This window comes from Symsagittifera roscoffensis, chromosome 6 (assembly GCF_963678635.1).
Source record: "Symsagittifera roscoffensis chromosome 6, txSymRosc1.1, whole genome shotgun sequence".
Taxonomy (NCBI): Eukaryota; Metazoa; Xenacoelomorpha; order Acoela; family Convolutidae; genus Symsagittifera; species Symsagittifera roscoffensis.
Genome location: NC_087067.1, coordinates 29,871,325 through 29,887,513, shown reverse-complemented (window position 1 = coordinate 29,887,513; position 16,189 = coordinate 29,871,325).

Below are 16,189 nucleotides of genomic sequence, written 5' to 3'. Positions count from 1 at the left end.
AGTTTTATAAACTTTAAGCTTAAGTTTTTCTCCGTTAACAGCAACGGTGTTTGACTTTGATTTATCAACAGGTAGAGGCTGTATTCTACACAATTGTTCAAAACTGTCAAAATGATTAGCGAAGATGTTGCTCTAGTGTTTAGTAAAAATTCGGCTTCCAGACCATTATTTTTGGTTTCTGCCTCCGACGATATGTTGATATAAGTTAATATACTTTTACTTTTTTGGTTTAGAAGGAGACTGATCGAGTTTAAAATAACAAACCCACACTCATCATCCTTATACGTTCCTGGAATATCATCATCACTTAATTTGTGGATCCGATAAGGTGAATGATAATCAGTATTTTCTTTAAATTATTCTTTATTGTTCGATCTGTCTCGCGACTGAGAACCTTCATCGTACTTTGTTATATGACAGAAATCTTGATGGGGATTTATATCATTGAATTTATTATCTACTCCTGACCTACAGCTACATGCTACACTTACTTTAATCTCTGTTTGCTTTCTCTTATATTTGGGTTGATGCATAATTTTGCTCCTGTTGAACTACAAATTTATAGATATGGCTTGTCGTATCGCACCACATGGGACACCATTTGCAAATATTGGGTTGTTTTATGCGTTTCTTTGTTCATGTTGATTTTAAGCTGCTCTTGTTTCAGGAGCATTCATTAGTCCTGTTAAGCCTTTGAGTTCATCCTTCATTCCCTCTATTTCCAATTTTTTATCCGAGCTACCGGATACTGTTCAAGTAAATTTACTGATTACTGTAAAACTAAGATCTTTGGAAGCTTTGTAATATTACAATGTTTGCCAAGTTATGGATAGATTCTCAATTTCAAATTGATGAGACTGTGTTCTGAGCTTGGCGGCCTCTAGCCTTGCACAAAGAATTGCATTTTTTTGCTGTTCTTTGATCACCATTCAAAATCAGATTAGACCATTGACAATCTACTGCGATGCTATATCTATGCATGTAATGTAATTTTTGGTAAATTTTTCAGGTTGTTTGTTTGATGTGTACTGCTTCTATTCGTCTTCTTTACTTAACCTTATCTTCGGAGTTTTTATTTTTAAACTAGTCTCTTTTTACTTACCAAGGTAAACCTGCTGCCAATCATTGATACCATTGAGCAGCTAGACCTCTAAGTTTCGAACCGAATAGAGCTCCTTGTCTCTTATCATATGCATCTTGATCAACACCTGCGCCTGCTGGTCGAGTGTTTAGTGAAATTTAATTTTTTTTCAACTATTTTGGGCTAAAAGAAATTAATTTTTTGTTGGATATATCAATAGTGCAATGAGGTTGGTTAAGCTCTTTTAGATTAGAAATTTTTTCTGGGCTTTTGCTGCAGAAAGAACGGTTAATTCGTGATTATTTTTGTTTGGATGTTTGGAAAAAATGGTGACCTGATCCTTTGGTTGTTGGTAAAATAATTTTTGTGGATTTTTTATATTTTAGTTTAAAACAAAATGCTGTTGTTTTTATTGTTAAAATTTGGTCATAGTATTTTAAACCTCTTTGCAGACATAAAGATTAACCTAATCATAAACAATTTATTGAATGATTAGTTTTCAAAGATAACGAATCATAAATTTTGGTCAATTTATTACTGATTATTTTGGTAGTTTAGATTTTAATGAAAAAAAAGTGTCAAATATTTTTTGTTTTTTTTTCTCAAGTGTATCGTCAAAAACGAACGTAAGATTCAAGTTTTTTTTGTCGTTTGGTTGTTTTGATGAAAGAATAATATGATCGTTCTCAGATTTTTCAGTGTTACTGGTATACCATATGATGCTGGAGACTTCGCTTCCTAATTTTGATTTTAAATTTTTTGTGCCAAAGTCATTTTTCAAACATATTGACATTAATTTTTGATGGCGACCTTTTTTTGACGAAATTGATTTTTTGTTAAGTGTGTTATAGGGTAATGAAAATTTCATAGGATTGTTTATTTTTTATCAAAGTTTTACTGAAAATGAAACGCAAAAAAAAAAAGAAAAATTAAAAAAATTTGTTGATTTTTCTGTTGATCTTTTAATAATTTTTGTAGGCTGAAACCGGAAACTTTAATTTATTGAAAATTACTGACGCATTGTTTTTGATGAGCAAAATAGTTATATACTAAATAGTTTTTACTGGTTAAAGACCCATTTTTTGAACTGAAATCAAAATCTGCAACCTGAGTTTATGGTCGCTGAAGTTGAGTTAATTGATATTTGAAGGTTTTCAAAAGCTTTCGTAAACATTTTCTAACGCCTATCATGAAAAAAGTTTAGAGAAAAACCAATCATTGTTTTAAATCTAGTTTTAAAATCTGAAACAAAAAAACTTTTGTGTAATAACGTTGGTTTTTGATAGCTGGTGTAGTGTAATATAGACCTATGAACTGGTTTCTTACATCATGTTTACAAAAAACTTTATCGGAAAATTAGGTCCTGGGGCTTAAATTTTGATTTTTTTTACTGAAATTTTGTGATGATTACTAGGCTTTAGATTTTTGAAGTTAGCCTAAAGCCTAAAGCCTAAATTTTTAGCCTAAAGCGTCAGCTATAGTGGAACGAAACCATGAGTTAGAGGGCTCGAATTAAACATTTTCAGTTAGTCCATTTAAACATACTTGTCTTCACATAAATTTTACAGAATTTCGACTTTGAACGCAAGATTAAGGTCAAGGATGCAGTTACAACATGAAAAAACTCCATGTAATAAAAAAATGTGAAGAAAAATATTTAAAAATTGAGATTTTTTTTAGAAAGTCATCGCCCCACACTCCATATAAAGGCAAAGTGATAGTTTTCGATCCTAATAACAAGTCAAATATGGCAAATAAGATTCCTTCAACCGAATTGTAACAGTTTCTAAGGCGGATTAAATCTCCTAAGAGCGCCAAAACTTTTAAACACCATAGTTTTAGAACAAAAATCACAGTTAAGATATCTTTTCAAATTTAGGCTGAAGACAAAATAGTTTTGAATGACATAAAAAATTTCCGTCAAAATGGCTAATTGAAAAGTCAAAATTTGTCTGAAAAAAACTAAACAAACTCCAGCACAAAAATCGCGTTATTTTCGTTACGAAAGCCGGGAAGAAAACTTCGTTCTGAGTATTTAACCTGGTGGATTTAACCTGATGTATCCAACCTGATGCATTTACGATTTGTACAGGATTTAAACGCAGTAAGGCAGTTGCAATGAGAGCTCCTTACCTGGCGATGCCGAATGCGTCAATGGTTAAGGTAAGGGTTGACTGGAATTTTTGTCTCGCAGACTAAAAAGGACAATAGTATAGACATCCTCAAAAACACATAAGGTGATAGGGACTGTTCTAAGTCTTTGGATATTACTACTGAATGCTTCGACTCTCTTTTAAAACCTTGCAACAGTAATAACATGGAAAAACTAAATGCTTAAAAAAAACACGTTTTTCGTTTAATTTAAACTTCATTTTTTTTTGTGTAAATCGTCCGCCCCACGCCATATAAAATGCAAAAAGACAATTTTCGATCCCAGGATTTTTACTGAGCGTACTTTGCTGTTCGATTGCTTAATATTCTAGCATTGTTTACAAGTCTCACCTAAGATCGTCAAATTTCTTGACAAAAGTTCTGGTACAAACAATATTGAGAAAAGAGCATAAAATTATATAATTGATAGTTAAATAAAACTGATTAAGACAAATAATGAACAACTGTCTCTAGTACCAATAGGAATGGAGTCAACCCCTAGTTTTTACATATTTACTAAACCTTGATTTGTCTGCAGTCGGCGTCTAGGTTGCTGTTTGTTTTTTCCGCTTATTTTTTCTCAGAGTTTTGGGTCATCAGTTCTTCTAGATCAGTGTTGCTAATTTTGTTTTTCTAGAACCGAGAAAAATTCTGAGATCTTATCTTAAGAAATTTTTAAAAATAAAAAGAAATAAAGTTGTTCCGGAATAACATAAATCACTTGAGCGAGTAGAAAAGAGAGTGGGTGAAAAAATTTGAAGTTTTTGGACAAACCAATTTTAAAGCAAGACTGATTTAAAATACCGCTGTCTCCTTTTATTCTTAAGCGTTTTATTTCATTGGATATCAATTTCATCCTCCTGTCTTTGTTAAGATTTCGGTAGTCTCGTTTTTTGTTGGTTTTTACATATTACAAAGCCTTCTTTATTTCAGTCTTTGATTTGCAGGTGTTCTATTTCTTTGTGTCTTTGATAAGCTCAAAAAGGACCAAGTGCTTACGCTTTGATGTTTGTTTTTCAATGCAGGACATTTTAACCCGCCAGTTTATATGGCGACACACTTTTTTTGATATCCGACAAATTAGTCTGTGAAAAAATATTAGATATTTTGAGAGGAATCCAGTTTTGGAGGAGTGAACAAAGTCAAACTAGTGTTTACTGGGTTGAAATAACTGAAATTAAATAGATTTTCTTCTTACCTTAAGTAATACTTCAACTCATCTTCTTTTTAGATAGACAGTTGCTCGATACTTACTATTACATTGGTATTAAATTATGTTTAGAAATTGTGAAGTAGGTTTAGGTTGAATGTTTCATTGAGCCAATATCTTTGAAGTTGAAATCAATTAGTTAAAAATTGAAGTTAAATGATTTGAATCATTCGTTTTCTTTTGAATTTTAAGAACTTTTCCTTCAAATTTCCATTCGTTGATGCCGTAGACGATTTTTTTTTCAATTGTTACTCTCTGTCTTGGTTTTGATAGTACTCATCATCACCGAATCCAGGTTGCAATTGTGTTGCGAATTATTGGAATGGGTTTTGGTTTTTTGTTCTCGTTTTTCAAAACAAGAGTGAAACCATGCTAGCTTTTCTTGTTCTGATTGTGATTTCGTGTAATTCAACTGAAAGCTTACGGTTCATAACTGGTTCAAACCTTTTTGTCAAACGTCAGTTCACAGTTATGTTTTCTGTTTTATTAGGTTACTTTGTGTGTCCTTCTAAAAAGGTGTTTTTTTTGTTCCATAAAAACCCACCACCATGAAAATCAGAAAAACAAAATTAGCTTCTCAATTTCTCAGTTTCAACCTGATCGTAACATAAATTGGAAAGCAAACAGTTTTACGCTTTTCTTGGAGTTAACTAGATAGAAAAATGGTATTTGTCATTATTTCCGTCATAACATGCAAGTCTTGTTTCAATTTTTGAAAAAGAAACAAAAGATATTGAATTAGAATTAAACCAGAACGAAGAAAAAGAAACTAGAAAACCACTAACAAAAAGTTATAAAATAAGTTCAGTGGAATAATTCATCTTCTGTTTCAAGTTTTTGATCTCAATCACTTTCACAGTCTGAATCACAGTCTTGGTAAAGAACAGTTTTTTTTTATTTTTATGATGTAAAGTTATACGTAAGCAATCACAATGAGGATGCGGTTTAATTTTTACAGTGCTGCTTTTGCATTCAAGCGTTTAAACGCCTGCGTACAGTGGCTTCTGAGCTCCCGAATTGGTAATTTGGCGAAAATTTTGAGAAGTGATTTATAAGAATCTCAATAGCTGCATAAAGCCACTAACAATCAATTGCGTTGGGTAAAAAAATATAAAAGGCTACATAAAGCCACTAACAAGTGCTCGCATAAATCTGCGGCGGGTCTGGTCGAGAAAATTTGTTGGCCCATTTTATGAAAATGTTTATGGGTAAAAAATTGTAATTTTTTCTTTGAGAAGGAAAGAGATGATATTTCTCTTTTTGATGAGTTTCTTCTATTTTTCGTTTTGTAACTTAGAAACAACGCAGTTCGTAATTAATGTCATCGGCGTTAAGAGGAAACCCATGGTGCTATCTAACTTCGCAGAATCATTTTGTTACAACGTTACATTGAATAGTTCTTTAATCAAATATTTCACTCTACTAATTATCGTTTTTGTAAATAGGGTATTTTTGCATTCACTTAAGTGTTATACTAAATTTTCAATGATAAATTTGGCTGAGTTTGATATGATTATAGACTTCTAAAACTATTTTCACTCCTATGTTTTTGCAATTTCTTCTGCAATTATTTTGAATTCGGAATTTTTTTAAACACAGCCACTGGGTTCCAATCATTCGATTTTTATTTGATTTTGAGGATGGCCCAAAAATGTTGGCGTACTTGACTGTTTTTGATCTCGGTTAAGGTTTTAATATGTTTTTATGATGTTTTGTCATATTCCTTCGAGTGTTATACAGAACTGCCACTCACTGTAGTATATCAGGTGAGTTAAATGGTTTTTTTTGTAAAATCATTTCACTGTTTGAGAATTTTTTAAAGCAAGTTTTATGCTTTTCGCAAATGCTTGAATAGTAAACAGCAACTTAAGCACGCAAAAAATTTTTTGATTAGCGACATTTATTCAAGAATACCGTTATACTCATTAATGCCGTTTTGGTCAAGGACTTATCAATTTTTTGTGCAATAGTTATGTTTTGATTGAAAACTACATTTTATTGAAAGCATTGATATGGATAGTTTTTCCGTCTTGTAATTTGGAAGGCGTACAGTTTTACGCTTTTCTTGGGTTTAACTAGACAAAAACATGGTATTTGACATTATTTCTGTCATAACATGCAAGTCTTGTTTCATTTATTGAATAAAAAACAGAAGATATTGAGTTAGAATTAAACCAGAACGAAATATCGAAGATTAAGTTCTTTTTACCTCTTGGTATTTTTTAATTCTAACTTAGAACTTGAAAAATCTATCAATTTAATGTTTTGAGAATTGAAATTCACAAAAATTGAATTTTTTTAGCTGTTCTTTGATCACCATTCAAAATCAGATTAGACCATTGACAATCTACTGCGGTATTTTATCTATGTATGTAATGTAACTTTTGATAAATTGGTCAGGTTGTTTGTTTGATGTTTATTGCTTCTATTCGTCTTCTTTATTTAACCTTATCGTTGGAGATTTTTTTTTAAACTAGTATCTTTTAACTTTCCAAGGCAAACCTGCTGCCAATCATTGATACCATTGAACAGCTAGACTTTTAAGTCTCGAACCGAACAAAGCTCATTTTCTGTTATCATATGCGTCTTGATCAACACCTGTGCCTGCTAGTCGAGTGTTTTGTGAAATTAATTTTTTTTCTCAACTATATTGGGCTTAAAGAAAATATTTTAAGTATCAATAGTGCAATGAGGTTGGTTAAGCTCTTTTAGATTAGAAATTTTTTCTGGGGTATTGCTGCAGAAAGAACGGTTAATTGATGATTATTCTTGTTTGAATGTTTGGACAAAATGGTGACTTGATCCTTTGGATGATGGTAAAATATCTAATAACTTTTGTGGATTCTATTTTCTCTAGTTTAAAACAAAATGCTGTTGTTTTTATTGTTAAAAATTAGTCATACTATTTTAAATCTTTTCGCAGACATAAAGATTTACCTAATCATGAACAATACATTGAATGATTGTTTTTCAAAGATAACGAATCTTATATTATGATCAATTTATTACTTATAATTTTGGTAGTTTAGATTTTATTGAGAAAAAGTTTTGAATCTTTTTTTGTTTTTTTTCTCGAGTGTATTGTCAAAAACGAACGTAAGATTCGTGTTTTTTTTCGTTTGGTCGTTTTGATAAATTTTAATATGGTCGTTCCCAGATGCTTCAGTGTTAGTGGTATACCATTTGATATTGGAGACTTCGCTTCTTAATTTTGATTTTTAATTTTTTGTGCCGAGGTCAATTTTCAAATGTGTTGACTTTAATTTTTGATGGCGATTTTTTTTAATGAAATTGATTTTTTGTTAACTGTGTAATAGGGTATTGAAAGCTTCATAGGATTTTTTATTTTTAATCAAAGTTTTACTAAAAATGAAACGCAAAAAAAAAGAAAAATTGAAAAAATTTGTTAATTTTTCTTTTGATTTTTTAAAATTATTTGTAGGCTGAGACCCTTGTTTGAAACCTGAAACTTTATTTTTTTTGAAAATTACTGACGCCTTGTTTTTGATAAGCAAATTAGGTATCTAATTTTTGAGGTTTTTACTGATTTCAGAACCATTTTTTTGACCGAAATCAAAATCTGAAACCTGAATTTATGGTCGCTGAAGTTGAGTTAATTGATATTTGAGGGTTTCCAAAGGCTTTAGAAAATCTATTCCACCCCTATCATGAAAACAGTTTTGAGAAAAACTAATATTTTAATACCGTAAATCTAGTTTTGAAATCTGAAACAAAAAAACTTACGTTGGTTTTTGATAGCTGGTGTAGCGTAATTTTGACCTATGAACTGGTTTTTTACATCATGATTACAAAAATTTTTGCGGAAAAATAAGTTCTTGGGCTTAAATTATGATTTCTTTTACTGAAATTTTGGGATGATTACTAGGTTTAAGAGTTTTGAAATTAATAAACTTCGTTGGTGTTTCTTATTTATGTCTGTAGAAGGAAATTTTTAGCCTAAAGCGTCAGTTTTAGTCGAACGAAACCATAAGTTAGAGGGCTCAATTTAACCCCTTTCAGTTAGTGCATTTAAAGCATTTAAAAATACTAGTATTTACCTAAATTTTACTAAATTTTGACTTTTAACGCAAGATTTTTCATGCTGAAACAAACAACACCTATTCTGGAACATACGATTTAGCCTCAAGTTCTAAAACTAGTTTGGTGGGTTTCACCACTGTTAGTTTACTTTAAAAAGCCAAACTTCGACGTTCGGAGCTCATTTTTGAGACCAAAAACTAAATTGTTGTGTTATGAAGCTAAAAATTGTGAAAACTTACCATTTAAAACAACGTTTGTGACTTATGGTATCTTTTACTCTTTCAACTTGTGCTGTTTTACCCGAATCCGTTTACCAAAACTTAAAGCTTTTACCGGAAATTAAACTTGTTTTGGCTGAAACGTTTGGCCCTATAACTAAAACGTAGACTGAAACCCACAATTTTGGTTAGTAAAAAAAATATTTTTCTAGTGCTTAAGCTATCATATGAAACCTATTTATCAATATAAAGTGGATGTGTGAGTGTTTTAGCTTAAATTTTTGTTGTAAACCTAATATTTTGGCGCTAAAACCAAAACCTGGTGTTTGCTGATATGTGGTTGACGGGTAAAATTGGTTTTAGTGTGTTTTTTTAAATGGTTCATTCACTGTATATCTAAAATGTGTCATAAAAATCCATTAATTTAGTAAAAAACACTTAAAAATATTCCTTCCGTTTTACTTTCCGTTGTTTTTTCCCTAGTTTCAGTGAATGCTACTTTTATTAGAATGGTTTAGTTTTAAGTTACGTTAAGGTAAGTGAGCACAAAATATTTTAGGAAAGTTGAAAACAAACCTCAGCAAAGGATGAAGCATTAGAATAAAAAGCATCAAGCGTGAAAGATTGGATATGTGATGAAAAAATCATTTTACTATTTTAATTAGGGTACTTTTAGTTTGCATATAGGACAACAAAGATATTTAACAAGTTTTTGAGCAATTTGGATGAATAAGGATTTAGCCAAACTTAGTGATAACAAATTTAAACTGAAGTTTCAGCATGTAATTAGTGGATTACTGGACAAAAAGCGTAAATCCAGCTAGCATACTCAGGCAAAGAACGCTTATTTAAGAAATTTCATATAATTTTATCATAATAGTTAATGGTTAAGTTCAAGAGCTAATGTCAGTAGAAATCCATCTAATATAACCTCGAGATGGAGGAATATCTTGGGTGATGTTAACGTAGGGGTACATTTCGCATGAACCCTACTAGGAGTTTTTGTCAAGCAGAAGACAAGTAAATTGTTTTTCTATCGAAAAACACGCATTGTCTTTGCCTTTTTAAAATTGAAAACTAATCTGAAAAATACCCACAGATCCTAAATTTAATACTTTGTTGATTTTTAAAAGCTGAATCGAGTTTTTTGGGAAAAGGAATTTCTTAAGGACTAGTTCTCTGCTTCGGTCGCACCAGTTTTACTAAGCGTACATTGCTGGTTGATTGTTTAAAAATCTAGCTTAACTAGCAAGTCTCACCTAAAAGCGTCAATTTTATTGACATAAGTTTTAGTAGAAACCATATTCGGAAGAAAACGTAAATTTGTATAATGAATAGTTAAATAGAAATGATTTAGACAATTAATGAACAACTGTCTTTAGTACCAACAGGTCTGGTGTCAACGCCTATTTTCTACTTTTTAACTAACACTTGAGTTGCCTGTATACCGCTTCTAGACTGCTATCTATTGACTTGTCTACCAATTGTCTCTCAGAGTATTGGGTCTTCAGTTCTTCTAGATTTGTGTTGCCAATTTTGTTTTTTTCTGGTTTAAAAAAAATAAAAGAAACAGTTAAAATTAATCTGGAAAAAGTTAACACGACTGAGCGGGTGGAAATGAGAGTTGGAGTTAAAAAGTATCAAGAGTCCAGACAGGTCCAATTGTAAAGCAAGAAGGGTTCAAAGTACCTTTGTCTCATTCGAATCTTCATTTGTTATCTTTTTCATCTTTTGATCTTTCGAAAAATTTCAGTGGTCTAATTTTTAGTTTTTTTTAGTTTTAATATCAAACGGCTTTTTCAATTCAGTTTTGATTTGCAAGTGTTCTTTTTCTTTGCGTTCTTGTTAGGCTCCAAAAGGAACGGGTGCTTCTCGCCTTTAAAGCTGCTTTACCAAGCAGGACATTTTAATCGGCCAGCCTGTATGGCGACACACTTTTTTGGGTTTCGGAAAAATGGGTCTGAGAATAAATATTGATTATTTAACAAGGAATACAACTTTGGAAGAATTAAAAAAATCGGACTATTTTGAAATACTACTAGTTGAAATACTATATTTTGAAATATTACCGTGTCTTTTGAAATACTGCTTAACAAATCATTAATTGCAAATAACTTTCTTTCATTCTATTTGGAACGATATCTAAAACGGACTTAATCTCTACTTACGCGTTAATAGCGCGAAGTATATCGCGCGCTAATTGTCCCTAATTGTTCAAAATGGCAACTCTTAAACACCCATAACCTTATAAATAAAGACCACAGGTAAAAAATTTTGAAGTTTAAGCTCAAGACAACAATACTTTTTCAATGATGAAAAAAATTCCGTCAAAGATGGCTAAATAAAAAGTCGAAATCTGTCTGAGAAAAAAAATAATCCCGAGCGCAAGTATCCTTGAATTCGTGAAACGTACTTGAACAACAAGTTATAGGGTAATGCACATAAAGTTGGAATCCTAAATATCATGTAATGCGATACGCTATGGTGAGAATGAACTTCTTTTTCTAGCTACATCGAGTAGTTGCGCTGCTGTTGAATAACAGTCTAACACTGGTCAAATGGTTCTAAGAACGGCAGTATAATACTGGTATATTAAAAAAAATAGACAATGTTCATGACGCGAATGTAAAATGCATATCTGTTCTCAGTAAAAGGACGCAGGCCAAACTCTTATCAATCTTTTCATACAAATCTAAAGGTCTGCACATGCGAATTTCAGTTTTGTGCGTAGCTGCAATTTGACGGATTTTTGCGTTAATTTTTTCAAATTCTGGTTACAGGTTTTTCGTTTTGTAAGTAATATTCTGACAATTTGATTTTGTTTCTTTACACTTTTTGTGTATTGAAATTTAACTTGCCTCGGTAGAGACTATAACATCATATTGAAAGACAGAATATACGGAGGACCTAAATAATTCTGCTTGGGTTGGTAAAATAAAAGTAATTTACTTTGACAGGGCGATGCCGCTAATTGAAACAATTTTTTTTTCAGCAGGAGTTTTATCTGTGAAATTTAATCAATTCTTTTACCGAATATCGAAATATTTTTTTTTGGTTTGCCGAAGCGTTTTTCAGAACTGTAGTTACTTGTTTTTTTATTGAACTATGGTTTTAGACTTGTCAGTGTTGCGTTCAGTGTTGACTTGTTTTCCTCCATCTCGATTAGTATCATGTAATGACAAATAAATTCTTTCAATGTCTCTTATAAACAATATCATCTGCGAAAATAGTTATGTTCATCTAATGGCATGACATTTGGAAAAAGATTAAACAGGTAGCAAGTACTGACCTAGGTAGCTCATACCAGCTTGAAAAGTGGGCAATTGAATTTCTGTCGTATTGTACTCCATCATTCAAGTAGGAAATCGACAGATTTTGGAAGAGTTGGATCTCTGAGCTCATATTTAAACAGTATTGAAAAAAAAATGTGACTCACGTGATCAAATTCATTCGAAGATCTTAAATGTGCAGCAGCTATTACAACTACTTTAAGTGCTTGCATTAAGGACCAAACTTCTGAAGTGATATAACTCGTTCTTTTCACAAAATGATAATTCTGTACCACTGAAAAAGTTTCAAAAACTATCCAAAAAACTGGCAGAGGAGATATTGGCCAGTAGTTTTCGCAACTGTTATTGGAACCACTCAGTGCAAAAAACTATTGTTGAAATTTGAAAATATTGGAAAAGAAACTTGGTTCTATATATCTGTTTATAAATGAAGATAACTTATTGCAAATTTTAGATTAAGCATCTAATCAGGGGGCGGATCTAGGATTTTTTTCGAGGGGGGGGGAGCGGATTTTCAAAAATTTTGACGATCTTTTCTTTTTTTTAGGTCGAGCAAATTGATTTTCCGAGCTCTTCTAAAGCACTAAAAAGTCGTTGTTTTGGCCAAATTTTCTGCGCTGCATGCAAATTTTTGAAAAAACAGGTCAAAAGCCGTTTTTAGGACCTTTTTGAAAAATTTTGACAAAAAAATCCGTGTTTTTTTTGGCGCGCGTTCCCCCTCAAAGTTAGTATATATTGGCGCCCAAGGCGCCTTTAGAAAAATTTTAGGGTCGGTCGGCAAAAAATGGATTTTTTAAAAAGTACCAAAGAGGGGACCCTTTGGGTCGGCAGGGGGTCGAATCCCTGAGGGGGGGGGGAGGGAAGCGTCCGGAACCCCCCCCCCCCTAAATCGGCCCCTGCATCTAATTGATCTCACTGAAATCTTTGAAAAAATTTGTGGGCAATTTAATATTTAACTTGAACATTTCTCTGCTATTTGATTCTTTAAGAACCATTATTTGCTCAATGAGACAGCTAACAATGGGACAGCTAATCTATGCTTTGAAGGAAAATTTTTTTTGAAGCTGAGACATCAAATAGGTTTTGTAATTCATTTACTATCTGTTGTGTTACCGCCGTTGCTACAAGACATAGTATGAACAAGTTTTTTTTTCTAAAAACTTTTGAATTTCATTGCTATTTGGCTTCGTTTTTGAATTTAAAATTGTGCTTTCAGGCTGAAAATGAAGTAGTGACTGTTTTCCATAGAGCATGCTCTAGAATTTTAACTTTTCAACAAACTGCCTCGTTTCAGAAGCGTCTCGTTTCGTTTTGATTGTTGTATTTTTTTACTCGGGTCATTTCATTTCATTTTAAAACGGTCTCATTTTCAAAGAGAATGATATCTGTAAAATATACAACAATAAAAAGTCTGATACACTTGTTCTGACAACTAACACAAATTTGTAAAATGATGCTCAATACAAGAAGGAAGTAATTTTGCTCTTTTTTGTTTCTGTAAAGTGTCAACCAAGCTAGGACATTTTCCTGCTTTTTGCTTTATGGAAAAGATCCGAAAAAACCTTGAAATGTAAAAAACTCTAAAAAAAGATGTATTTTTTCTTCGAAACCCGAAAAAAATGTTTATCAAGTTCAATGACAATTTCTTATTTCAACTTATGCTGACTATGTTTTGATTCCATAACATTTTATCTGTTTCTGTTCTTGTCAAGTAAAATAAGGTTTGTTTAATTTTTGATTAAGAAAATTTTACAAATTAAACCCAGTATAAAACAGAGCAATTTGATAATCCATAGTGTGAGAATATTTTTATGACAAATACTTGATAAAGCTTGTCTGGTTACATAATGCTGTTCTTTTTTCTTCACATTTTTATTTTTGAATGATTGACAAATTACCGCTTTCTCTCTTCTGTTATGTCTTAAACTGTAAAACTTGTAATTCTTCTTTGCAAAAAAATTGTAACGGTTGTCCTTAGAAAAACTACAAATGAGTTAAAAACGACTATATTGATTCTACTAACGACAATTAAAGAGAATTTACTAGGGATTTGTCTTTTTAATTGTTTCTAGTTTTAATTTCAAATTAATATGAACATGAACAGTCAATCTATAAAACCTCAAAAATCTACTAAAAATCATTTTCCTCAAATCCACCGCACCCAAGTTAATCGTTAGAATCAAATTTTCAAACTGTTAATGGCCTTGAGTACTTTTATAAAAATGCTGTTTTTGCACTGCTTTTATTGGAATGAAATTATTTTGCCGAAGGCTTGCAAATAAATTTTGACCTGAAAGGTTTTGATCTAAAATTTCTCACACAAGAAATAAGTCGTGAAATATTCTCACTCAATTTCGTCATTGGAAACTCACTCATATCATGCACTCAACCTGATTTTTTTATATCGACAATCAACGACTTTGGCAAGTTGAATTTTCTACTAGATTTTAGCCCGCAGTTTTCTGATTCTTAAACTCATGACGAAATGAATTCACTACAAAACTAAAATTTTTAGTCTAAATGAATAAAATAAAAACACATCTTTTCTTCTCTTGCATTTTCATGGTTAGAAAGACTCTAAAAAAGTAATCAAGCTCAAACTGGATTTGTTTTGCGATTTGACTTATGTATTGTTTTGAAGTCATAGTGAAATCAAGTTGCTAAAAGGAATGGATGACTTTGTTTCAAAACTGATTTCGCTTTCTAAGAGACGAGGAACGAGTCCATATTTTTTTTTGTTTTTCCTCTACAGAAAAAAAAATTAAAAGCTCTACGGGCGATAAACTATTTTTTCAATTTCAATTTTATACAAAAGCAGATTAATAATTACATCGGGCAAATGGCAAAAAAAACAAATTTTTGAGCAAATTTTTCTATAATCGATTGATGCGATTTTCTATAATCGACTTTGTGACTTGTTACGTTTTATCTTCATTTTCATTAATTTGAATTCACAAAAAACTGGGAAACTAAAAACGTTGCAATTTTTAAACTACTAGGCACGGAATCTTGAATTTAATAAATGCGACGAACTGTCATCGTTCCAACAAACGATGAACTAAATTAAACCATACTTCAAAATGTTCAGAACAAACCAAGTAGGAGCGGTCGAAGTTGAAAAAAAAATCTGCTTAGTTTTTTTAACCGGGCTGCGCCAAAGTGGCTGTCGTAGAACTTTTCTTATAAGTTTTTCACATTTCTTACCAAAAAGGCTCTAAGAATGTTATAAGGTAGGGAACTATCTGGCAAAAAATTGTAAGATAAGAAAAAAATTTGCCAAAAATATTTTCATGGTTATTTAAAAATACTTTCACACAAATACTTTCCTACATACTTTCCTGTTGCAGAGTAAAATAATGAAATCTCGTAGGCCAAGCAACTCGTTTAGCTTCATTAGTCTACTGCACAAACCAATGTATTTATAAGGTTTTTTTGCTGATTACTAAAAATTTTGTCAATATAAACAGGGATCCCACACACATTACATCCGCAACCATATGAAATGATTCGCCAAAGTTGATTTTTTCTTTTCTCCAAAAAATTTCAAATCGTTTATTACGTATAACTGGGTGACTCATTAAAAAAATCAGATTTTGTAATTCGGGTTTTTTTGTTTAACGAAATGCATACATGATAAGCACTATCTGAAAATTCTTACATACAACAAAAACTTTCCGAAACTGATTTTTATCTGTTATTACGGTTAAAAAAACACATTGAAAAAATTTCTTTTTTTTTTGAACGCTATCTTTGTCTTTTCATTTGCATTGATCGTTACGACAAAAATTTTTAATAAGTGTAATGACTTGTCTCTCTATTCCACTCTATTCAAACATCAAATGGTGCGCTCATCCAGTGTAAAGCTTGGCCTCGTAATGAATCCAAAATTTTATCTTGGGTCATAAAACTTTATGAAATCTGATTGGAATGAATTTTATTTTTCAGTGTCGATTAACGAATAGAAGACAGTTCTTTCAGGTTTTTGTTTGGGTATGAAAAACGATCTGAAAAATCATGCGGGAATTTGATTTTTGCGGTTTAAATTTTTATTTCTGCACAATTTCAATTCAAAATAATTTGCTTAGAGGAAGATAATTTATTTTCTCTTCTGATTTTCAGCAGAGGCGAAAACGCTAATGGCGTAAAGGCAAAAACTGTGAATGAACTGTTGTTTGAATAAATAAAAATAAAACTATTA